Source organism: Megascapheus bottae, chromosome X, assembly GCF_031878675.1.
Source record: "Megascapheus bottae isolate mThoBot1 chromosome X, mThoBot2.hap1, whole genome shotgun sequence".
In the NCBI taxonomy this organism is placed as follows: Eukaryota; Metazoa; Chordata; class Mammalia; order Rodentia; family Geomyidae; genus Megascapheus; species Megascapheus bottae.
In genome coordinates this window covers 66968768-66977853 of record NC_143547.1, presented here as the reverse complement: position 1 = coordinate 66977853, position 9086 = coordinate 66968768, and the positions used below count along the sequence as shown (strand labels likewise).

Here is a 9086-nt window from a genome sequence, read left to right as displayed (position 1 = left end):
TATGCTGCAGCCATGGCAATCACTAACCTACCAAAGTGTTCTTTCAGAAACATTTCATGAAAACCCTCTTCAAGAGCTTCCTATTGTTATAGGAAGTATCTAAAACTCTACATTCTAGCCCTTCAAGTGTTCCTTTATCTCCTAGGACCTATTATCTAATCAGCAGATGAGTTCCTTAGCTCACTTCCACTTAGCCAGGCCTGCCTTCTCAAGGCCTACCTGGAACAAGTTGTTCTCATATGGCAGCCTTCACTGTCTCCCCCCCCTCTGCCCCCCACCTGGGGTTGAATCTTAGGCATTCAACCCAGTTCTCACATTATTTTCATTTTCCCTTCCCATAGTAAAGAGAATGGCCATTTTCCTAGACTTACCCATGCTCAGATTAGTGCGTTTTCTTTCCTTTTTCTTTCTTTTTTTTAATGCCAGTCCTGGGGCTTGAACTTGGGGCCTGGGCACTGTCTGTGCGCTTCTTTTCCTCAAGGCTAGCACTCTACACTGGAGCCACAGCACCACTTCCCACTTTTTCTGTGTATGTGATACTGAGAAATTGAACCCAGGGTTTCTTGCATGCTAAACAAGCACTCTACCATTAAGCCACATTCAGAGCCTTATGGCTACATTTTCTTACCCAGTGAGTCACACAACATGTCACACACCATGTCACACAACCTTTTGGAGTGTGGTCTGTATATCTATCCTCTCAGCCTCCATCTTAGTCCTCAGTGTAAACAAAGCACTTGTAAGTATCTGTTCAATAGAACTAAACCAGCCCTAACTGATAAATCATTTTCATAGAAATGATTTTCTGTAGTATTTCAGATATCTTCCCTTGCACCAAAATTAGAATGCTTGATAGATATTTCAAAATTTTACTTTGTTGTGATTTGATTTCCTGGTTACAAAGTTAAAGAAGGTTATCTTGATTTCAGCTCTCATTTAATTGAGCAGTATTGCTTATCACCTATGACATGTCCACTTACCGTCTTTCAGTTTGAAGAGTCGAACATGTTCTATAATAAGGCATATTTCATTCTCCAAACACAAATGTAAGGGTTGCTCTTTTTTAGAAAGCATGCCTTGTCAGAGTAAATAAATATAAAGGAGTTAATAGCGAAATAATTGCATTTGGTTTTCTTAATCTCCTTTTCCTCTTTATCCCTCAAGTGTCTGCCTCACTAAATAACAGACCTGCTTTAGATTTGCTGGGATGGTTAGAATTGGTGGGGATGCAAGAAGAAATGGCATTTCTCTTTTAGAAGTTAGGGTGGTTCTGTTCATCAAATATTTATGTAATTCCTATGGATTCCCCAGCTTGGTGCCTGATACCACTGATAATTCCAAGATGAGAAAGGATAAGGAGCAGAAATGCCTAGGAAGAAAAAGACAGGGGAAGAGGAAATTAGCTGACAATCCACATAGAAGACAAAGGGAAGGAATTCAAGGTGTATTCTCTGGTCTAGTTTAACCAGATTGTATCATTAGGGTCTAATAACCTGAATCATTGGTTTGAATTTGAATTGTGCCTAAAGTGATTAGAGTGGACAAAATTTCAATTAAATTTACCTGTTTGAGGTTGTTCAATTCTTTAGAAAGAATATATACAAAGTGCATGTGAATTGTGTATACATATGCAGTATATAAAATTATTATTTTATATCCCAGGCCCTTGCAACATGCTGGGCAATTACCGCTGAGATAAATACCAAACTCCTACTCTTAAGACAAGATCTCTCTGTGTAGCCTAGGCTAGTTTCAAACTCATGATCCTCTCACTTCAGCCTCCTGCGTGCTAAAATTAGAGGTATGTACACTATGCCTTTCCTTAAAAATTGAGTGATAATAGATAATATTTATTGTGTACTATTTTAGCTGAAGCACTTTACATTTATTATTTCATTTAATCTTTATCACAATTATGTGAGGGAGGTACAATTATTATGAAAATTTTTTTAAGATGAGGAAACAGGCAAGATAGGTTAGTCACTAAAGTGCCTATGATTTATAAGAGGAAGATGTAGCCTTTGAACTATGACCAGGCTAGGTCAATGTTTGTTATTATTTAAGGTATTGGTTTTGTTTAACTTAGGACCTAATGCACATGCTATTTTTTGAAGAAATAAAAAGTTGACTACAAAATATTTTCTATTTAAATCCAATCACTATTAAACAGAATAATTAGCAGTTGTGGCAGTTCTCCTTTGCAATCCTAGCACTAAGATGCCTGAGGCAGGAGAATCATGACTTTGAGGCCAGTCTGGAATATACGGCAAAAGCTTATCTAAAAAAAGTTACTTGCTGGGGGCTGCGAGTGTGACCTAGTGGTGAAGTGCTTGCCCAGCATGCATGAAGACCGGGGTTCAATACCTCTGTACCACATACATAGAAAAAAATAGGATGGAAGTGGTGCTGTGGCTCAAATGGTAGAGCTCCAGTCTTGAGAAAGCCCAAGGGCAGTGCTCAGGCCCTGAGTTCAAGCTCAACCTGGCAAAAAAAATAAAAGTTACTTTCTGGGACTGGGAGTATGGCCTAGTGGATTCCTTGGAACCACATACACAGAAGAAGCACGAAGTGGCAAAAAAAATTTTGCTTGGGGCCAGGAGTATGGCCTAGTGGTAGAGTGCTTGCCTAGCATGCACTAAGACCTGGGCTCGATTCTTCAGTACCACATATATAGAAAAAGCCAGAAGTGGTGCTGTGGCTCAAGTGGTAGAGCTCTAGCCTGGAGAAAGCCCAAGTAAGGTGCCCAGGTTCTGAATTCAAGCCCCTGGACTTTACTGTGACTTTTGTTCTCTTGAAGCAATTAAACACAGGGTCTCAGGATTGTCCCTTAGCTGTTTTGCTTGAGGCTGATGCTCTTGAACCACTTGAGCCACAGTTCTATTTTCAGTGTTCTGATGGTTAATGCATTTTTGGTGGTGCATCCATTTTCATGGATTTTTCTGTCAGTGCTGGCTTTAAACTTCAATCATCATATTTCAGCATCTTTAGTAGCTAACAGTCTGGCCTACCACACGGTGGGCTGCTAATCAACAAGAATGAGGCAGATGCTATCAGTTTTTTCAGACCCACCTGAGCTATACTTGTGAGTGGAGCCAGTAGGTCAAGTGATAAATCATAAGCCTTGAGGGGAAAAAAAAGGTAAAACAACAAAAAAGTGGATTAAGAAAAATAGTTTAGCTGAGCGCTGGTGGCTGAAGCCTGTAATCTTAGTTACTCAGAAGCCTGAGACCTGAGGATCGCAGTTCGAAGCTAGCCTGGGAAGTTTGTGTGTGATTCTTTTTTTTTTTTTTGCCAGTCCTGGGCTTGAGCTCAGGGCCTGAGCACTGTCCTTGGACTTTCTCAAGACTAGAGCTCTACCACTTGAGTCTCAGCACCACTTCCGGCTTTTTTCTATGTATGTGGTACCGAGGAATCGAACCCGGGTCTTCATGCATGCTAGGCAAGCACTTTAACCACTAGGCCAAACTCCCGGCCCTGTGTGATTCTTATTTTACATTATCAATCAAAAACTGGGAGTGGAGCTGTGGCTCAGAAGTGTTTGAGCATTAGCCTTGAGCAAAAATAAAAAACAAAAAAACACGTCAGGGAAAGTGCCTTGGCCGATAGTTCAATACCCCACCACCAACCAAAAAAAAAAAAAAGAAAGAAAGAAAGAAAGAAAAGAAAAGAAGACATATCGATTGGCAGCGTTAACATTCTGATGCAGATTTCTTTTTATTCGTCCTCTCTCCATCCCAGCTTCCCCTCATACCCCGCCCGCCCTCCCGCGGGGGGGGGGGCTTGCCCTGATCCACCAATGGGACAGGGAGAAATGAACAAGCGAACTTAGAAAACTCCAATAGCTTGGGACTTTAGAGGAAAGTCTCTGAGAGCACTCCCCAAGGGGAGTCAGTTCCCCGCCCACTAGGAGGAGCCCAGGGTCCCGCGTACGTGGGAACAGGGCGCCCTGTGCACCAGGAAGTGCCCTCCCTCCAGAAAAATCTGTTCATCTGCCAGCTTTTTGGTGTGCCACCGCAAGCTTATTTGTTACGGAGGAAGGTAAGGGGCTAAAAAAGTCGGAAACCCCAGTTGAAGCTTTGACTGCTCGCCTTGCCGAACTGCCTTTGGGCGGGCAATTTAAAGAGGTAGGCGGAGCTGTGGACGCTACCGAAGGTGACCGCCCGAGGTCGCGGCCTGACCTGCTGATACTCTTAACTCCTTCGCTTCTTTACCCTATTCCCAGGCCTCCCTAGGCCACGTTGCATAATACAGTTTCCTTCCGTTTTTCTTGCTCTTTTTTTTTTTTTCCTTCCCCAGTTTAGGGCCTGAACACGCGGCCTGGGCACTTCCTTCAAGGCTAACGCGCTATCACTTTGAGCTACAACTCCACTTCTGGTTTTCTGATAGTTAATTGGAGACTCTAGGCCATTCCTGCCCGGGCTGGCTTCAAACTAGGATCCTCACATCTCACTCTCATGAGTACCTAGAATTACAGCAATGAGCCACCATTGCCTGGATTCCTTGCCTCTCTTAACCTTTCTCATAGACATTCAACAGCAGAAGTTGTCCAAAGATGACGTGAATAAAGGAGGTGGGAATGGGGCTGAGGAAGGGGAGGAAGACCAGGGCTGTGCTTTGCAGTCAGACAGCAGCATTAACCCTATCTGCCCTTAGGCTTTAGCGAATAATCGTGGCCTAGGCCGATACAACTGAGTCAGGTGATCAGATTTTGAACTGATGGACTCTTATCTGATGGTGGATATTTTGCTTCAAGGGAATCCTTGTCCAAATGTGCATCAGACTTTTTACAAACTTTCAGTTCAACCTCCTAGCATTTGAGGAGGATTAAGCCTGACTGTGCTGGACTCTGGTCCCTTTTCTGGCCAATGATCATTTCTTGAGGCAGAAGTCGCATAGTTATCACCCATGTCTTTTTTTTCCCCTTGCATTTATTTTATTTTATTTTTTTTTGGCAGTGATGGAATTTGAATTCAGGGCTTCCTGCTTGGTACACAGGCACTGTATCACAAATGTCTTTCATTTATTAAGAGAAACATTCCAAGCACTTATTTGAAACAGGAAAACTATAACAAGAAAGTAGTTTTTTTTGGGGGGGGGAGATAAATGTCTCTTCTGACATCAACAAGGAAGTAGAAGTCACTTCTGACTCATTACTGTCCTGCCTTGAAAAATACATTTAGTCACACAAATTACTAAATACCACAGTATGTACCTTGCCAGGAATAAGGGCTGATTGGCACATGAAAGTAGACTTTAATTGCTGTTTGGAGAAAGAGACTTAGATGACAAGAAACCTCCTGCTGGGTATAGGGCACGAGTGCCACAGTGATGGTGGCAACTCATCGGAGGAACCACACACTCAAAAATGTTTGAATGTGGAAATGTGGAGAGTTGTCTTCCAATTCTTCAGGCCTCTTGTTTCTCCAATATTCATAGCCTTTGAAATATTTTTAAAAATTGTTATTATAAAGGTCATGTAGAAAAAAGTTACATAAGTTAGGTAATGAGTACACTTTGTTTTGGACAGAAAAACACATTGCCTTTTAAGCTGTGTTCTTAATCAAGACAACTTTTGAGGCTTATGGGGGGAATTTAAGGGAGAAGGCTGTTGTCAACAACTGAACTATGGGCAGATTAAATATGTACTGTTATTAATTTGAAATCATCCCCCCAACAGTAATGACATGATGAGGCCTTTCCTTTAGGCCTTTGTAATCATACCAAATGGTATATAGGCTAATACCAAAGCACCTCTATCAGCACCTTGAGGACCTTTTGATTATGACAAACCAATTTAGCAGTAGGATCACCAAGGAGGAGTATTGGTTAATAAAACCTCTTGCATATATTGGACTTTCATTTTTAGGTCGATTGTGGCACTTGAAGTGTGGGCCTGGCACTGTCCCTGAGCTCTTCAGCTCAAGACTACCACCATACCACTGAGGCACAGCGCCATTCCAGTTTTCTGGTGGTTAAATGGAGATGAGTAGCACGGTCTTTAGTGCCCATGCTGCCTTTGAACTGTGATCCTCAGATCTCAGCCTCCTGAGTAGCTAGGATTACAAGCATGAGCCACCATGCCCTGCATATATTGGACTTTTAAATACTTACATGTCTTTCTGAATTAAGCAATGATTTAACATTGGGCTTAAAATCTAGGCAGAAGTTGGTGGTTAAATGGTAATGAGTAGGTTGTCAAGCCAAATCCTTTCACTTGTGTTCAAGGACATTTAAGAAAGGAGCTCACAGAGCAATGGGCCTGTACCCTAGCATAAATAGTTTCAAGTACACAGCTCTATTTTTTCCAAAGTGAAACCTTTCATTTGTGTTCTCAGCCACCAGTTTTAACTCTTCCTGCTTTTGTCTCAGATTTATTCCTATAATTCTTTTATTTTGCTACCCTCCTCCTTAAATATTGCCTTCCCAAATAAGCTTCATACTGTCTTTAAATATATTATTATGTATGTATTTTTTGGTGGGTCATGGGGCTTGAACTAGGCCTGTGTGCTGTCTGTGAGCTCCTCGGCTCAAGGCTACTACCACCCTACCCTTGAGCAATGCCGCCCTACCCTGGAGCCAAGCCCCACTTCCCGTTTTCTAGAGGTTGACTGGAGATAAGAGTCTCAGGTCCTTTTGTGCCCAGGCAGGCTTTAAACCTAGATCCTCAGCTCCATCTCCTGAGTAGAGTAGCTAGGATTACAGGCATGAGCCACCACGCGGGGCTCATGTATGTATTTTTTGTAAGTACTAGGTTTTAACTAGGGACCTCCTGCTTTGTTAGGCAGGCACACTTGTCACTTGAGCCATGTTCCTAGTCTTTAGGTTTTACTAGTATTGGGGCTTGAACACAGGACTTTATGCTCCCTAGGCATTTTCTTTTTAAGGCTGGTGCTCAACCACTTATGCCACATCTCCACTTTCAGCTTTTTGCTGCTTATTCTTCTGACCAGGCTGGCTTCAATCCTCACATTGCAGCTTCCTGAATAGTTAGCATAACAGATGTGAGCCTCCACATCCTGGCTGTCCAGACCTGCCTTTTTTTTTTTGCCAGTTTTGGGGCATGAACTCACGGCCTGAGAACTGCCTTTGGGCTTTCTTAAGGCTAGAGCTCTACCACTTGAGCCACAGCACCACTTCTAGCCTTTCCTATGTAAGTTTGTACTGAGGAATTGAACCCGGGACTTGGTGCATGCTAGGCAAGCACTCTACCACTAGGCCAAACTCCCGGCCCCCAGACCTGACTTAGAAATAGACAGTTACTAACACTGGAGAATTTTTTTCTAGGTGCTAGGCACTGTGCTTAGAGCTTTATAAGTATTATCTATAATTAATCTGCTAAGTACACTTTTGTTTATATGCTGGTACTAGGGCTTGAACTTCAGACCTAGGCACTGTCCCTGAGGGTTTTTTTTTTCCTCCTTATAGCTAGCACAGCTGTGACTTGAGTCACAGCTCTACTTCTGTGTTTTTTTGGTGGTTAATTGGACATGAGAGTCCCATACAGACTTTTCTGCCTGGGCTGGCTTTGAGCCACAATCCTCATATCTCAGCCTTCAGAGTAGGTGGGATTATAGGAATGAACCACCTGTGCCTAGATGCTAAGTGCTTTTTAAAGATTATTGCTGGGGACTGGGAATGTGGCATAGTGGTAGAGTGCTTACCTAGCATTCATGAAACATTGGGTTTGATTCCTCGTTAACCACATAAACAAAAAATGCCAGATGTGGTGCTGTGGCTCAAGTGGTAGAGTGCTAAACTTGAGCAAAAAAGCTCAGGGACAGTGCCCAGGCCCTGTGTTCAAGTACCAAGACTGACAAAAAAAAGATTGTAGTATGGAACTTAAATCAAGAGGCTCACACATGCTACACAAGTGCTTTACTACCCCAAATATTACACCCCTAATAGTACATTTTGTTAAGTGTCTTCTCCTTTTACAACCACAGTATGAGATAGCTACTGTTATTTATATTGTGTGTGTGTTTGCACGTCTGTGCATGCTCCAACCAGGGCATACATGCTTGTCCTGGGGTTTTGAACAAACACTGTCCCTGATATCTTTGGCTCAAGGCTAGCAGCCTACCACTAGAGCCACAGTTCCACTTCTGGCTTTGTAACTAATTGGAGATAAGAATCTCTTGGGCAGGACCAGGCCTGCTCTTGTGAACCATAATTCTCAGATCTCAGCCTCCTGAGTTGCTAGGATTATAGGCATGAGCCACTAGCATCTGTTTTATGGGTGATATAAAAATAAGGTCTGCTGAATGGTTAACTGCTTGAATCTATCTACTTTGTCCAGTTCAGGTCTTTTGACTCTAGGGTCTACACTCTTGATATTTCAGAGTTTTCATTTCGCCTTAGTGCCTGCCACCTCCGTCATTGTTCTCTCATTTTTTTCCTCTGCCTCCTAGTCTCTGACTGTGTCAGTGCATGCATCAAAGCAACCCCTTAGCGTCTACAGCTCTACATAATCATGATTCTCCTCTGAGTCACCGGAATCGTGTGTTGCTTTCCAGATATTACCTTTCTTTTAGATTTAGTAGTTGGCATTTTGTTCTCCATTGGCATTTTAATCTTCTCTTTACTCAAAGCTCTAATTTTATTTCAGTTTGTCCTTACAGAACTACTTGACCAATTCTTTGTGGCTTGGTGCCAATCCTACTTGCTCTAGGAAAACTTTTCTGAGCCCACAGCAGGAACCAATAATATTGTATTAATTACTCACTTTTTATTGGATCCACCTTCATTCTCTTCAGCCAGGATGTAACCTTTGTAACCCCTTCAGTACTAGTGTGACATGGTGCCTTACACATAGTAATCGCTTACGAAGTGTGTTGGTTGATCAGTTGCTGTTGATTGGGAGGGAAAGAAATTGCCTTAAGACATGTTATCATGTTAGGTCATTCTTGAAGTACACATACTTTCTTCATCTCTATATTTTGGGACCTTACAACCCTACCTTGAATACTGAAGAGGCCCTCTGTATGGAATGTCTGCTCCATGCCAGTACTATGTGTTGTGTTCAATAAGGGTTTGTAATTGTGTTTACAAGTTGTGCTTCATTTCCTCAGTCCTTCAGTACGTAAATT

At 42.4% G+C, this 9086-nt stretch overlaps 1 protein-coding gene across 7 annotated transcripts in view; it reads left to right on the top strand.

The window, feature by feature from the left end:
* Positions 1-3935: 3935 nt before the first annotated feature.
* The window catches only part of Trmt2b (tRNA methyltransferase 2B), a 33306-nt gene continuing 28155 nt past the window's right edge, over positions 3936-9086 (top strand). For 4 of the 7 annotated variants that reach the window (XR_016533723.1, XM_090325729.1, XM_090325730.1 and 1 more), the window contains exon 1: positions 3958-4038. The gene's annotated coding sequence lies outside the window, so the exon portion shown is untranslated. Of the gene's footprint in view, positions 4039-9086 lie in introns of all 7 variants that reach the window. The other 3 variants (XR_016533725.1, XR_016533726.1, XR_016533724.1) reach the window with 2 other exon arrangements.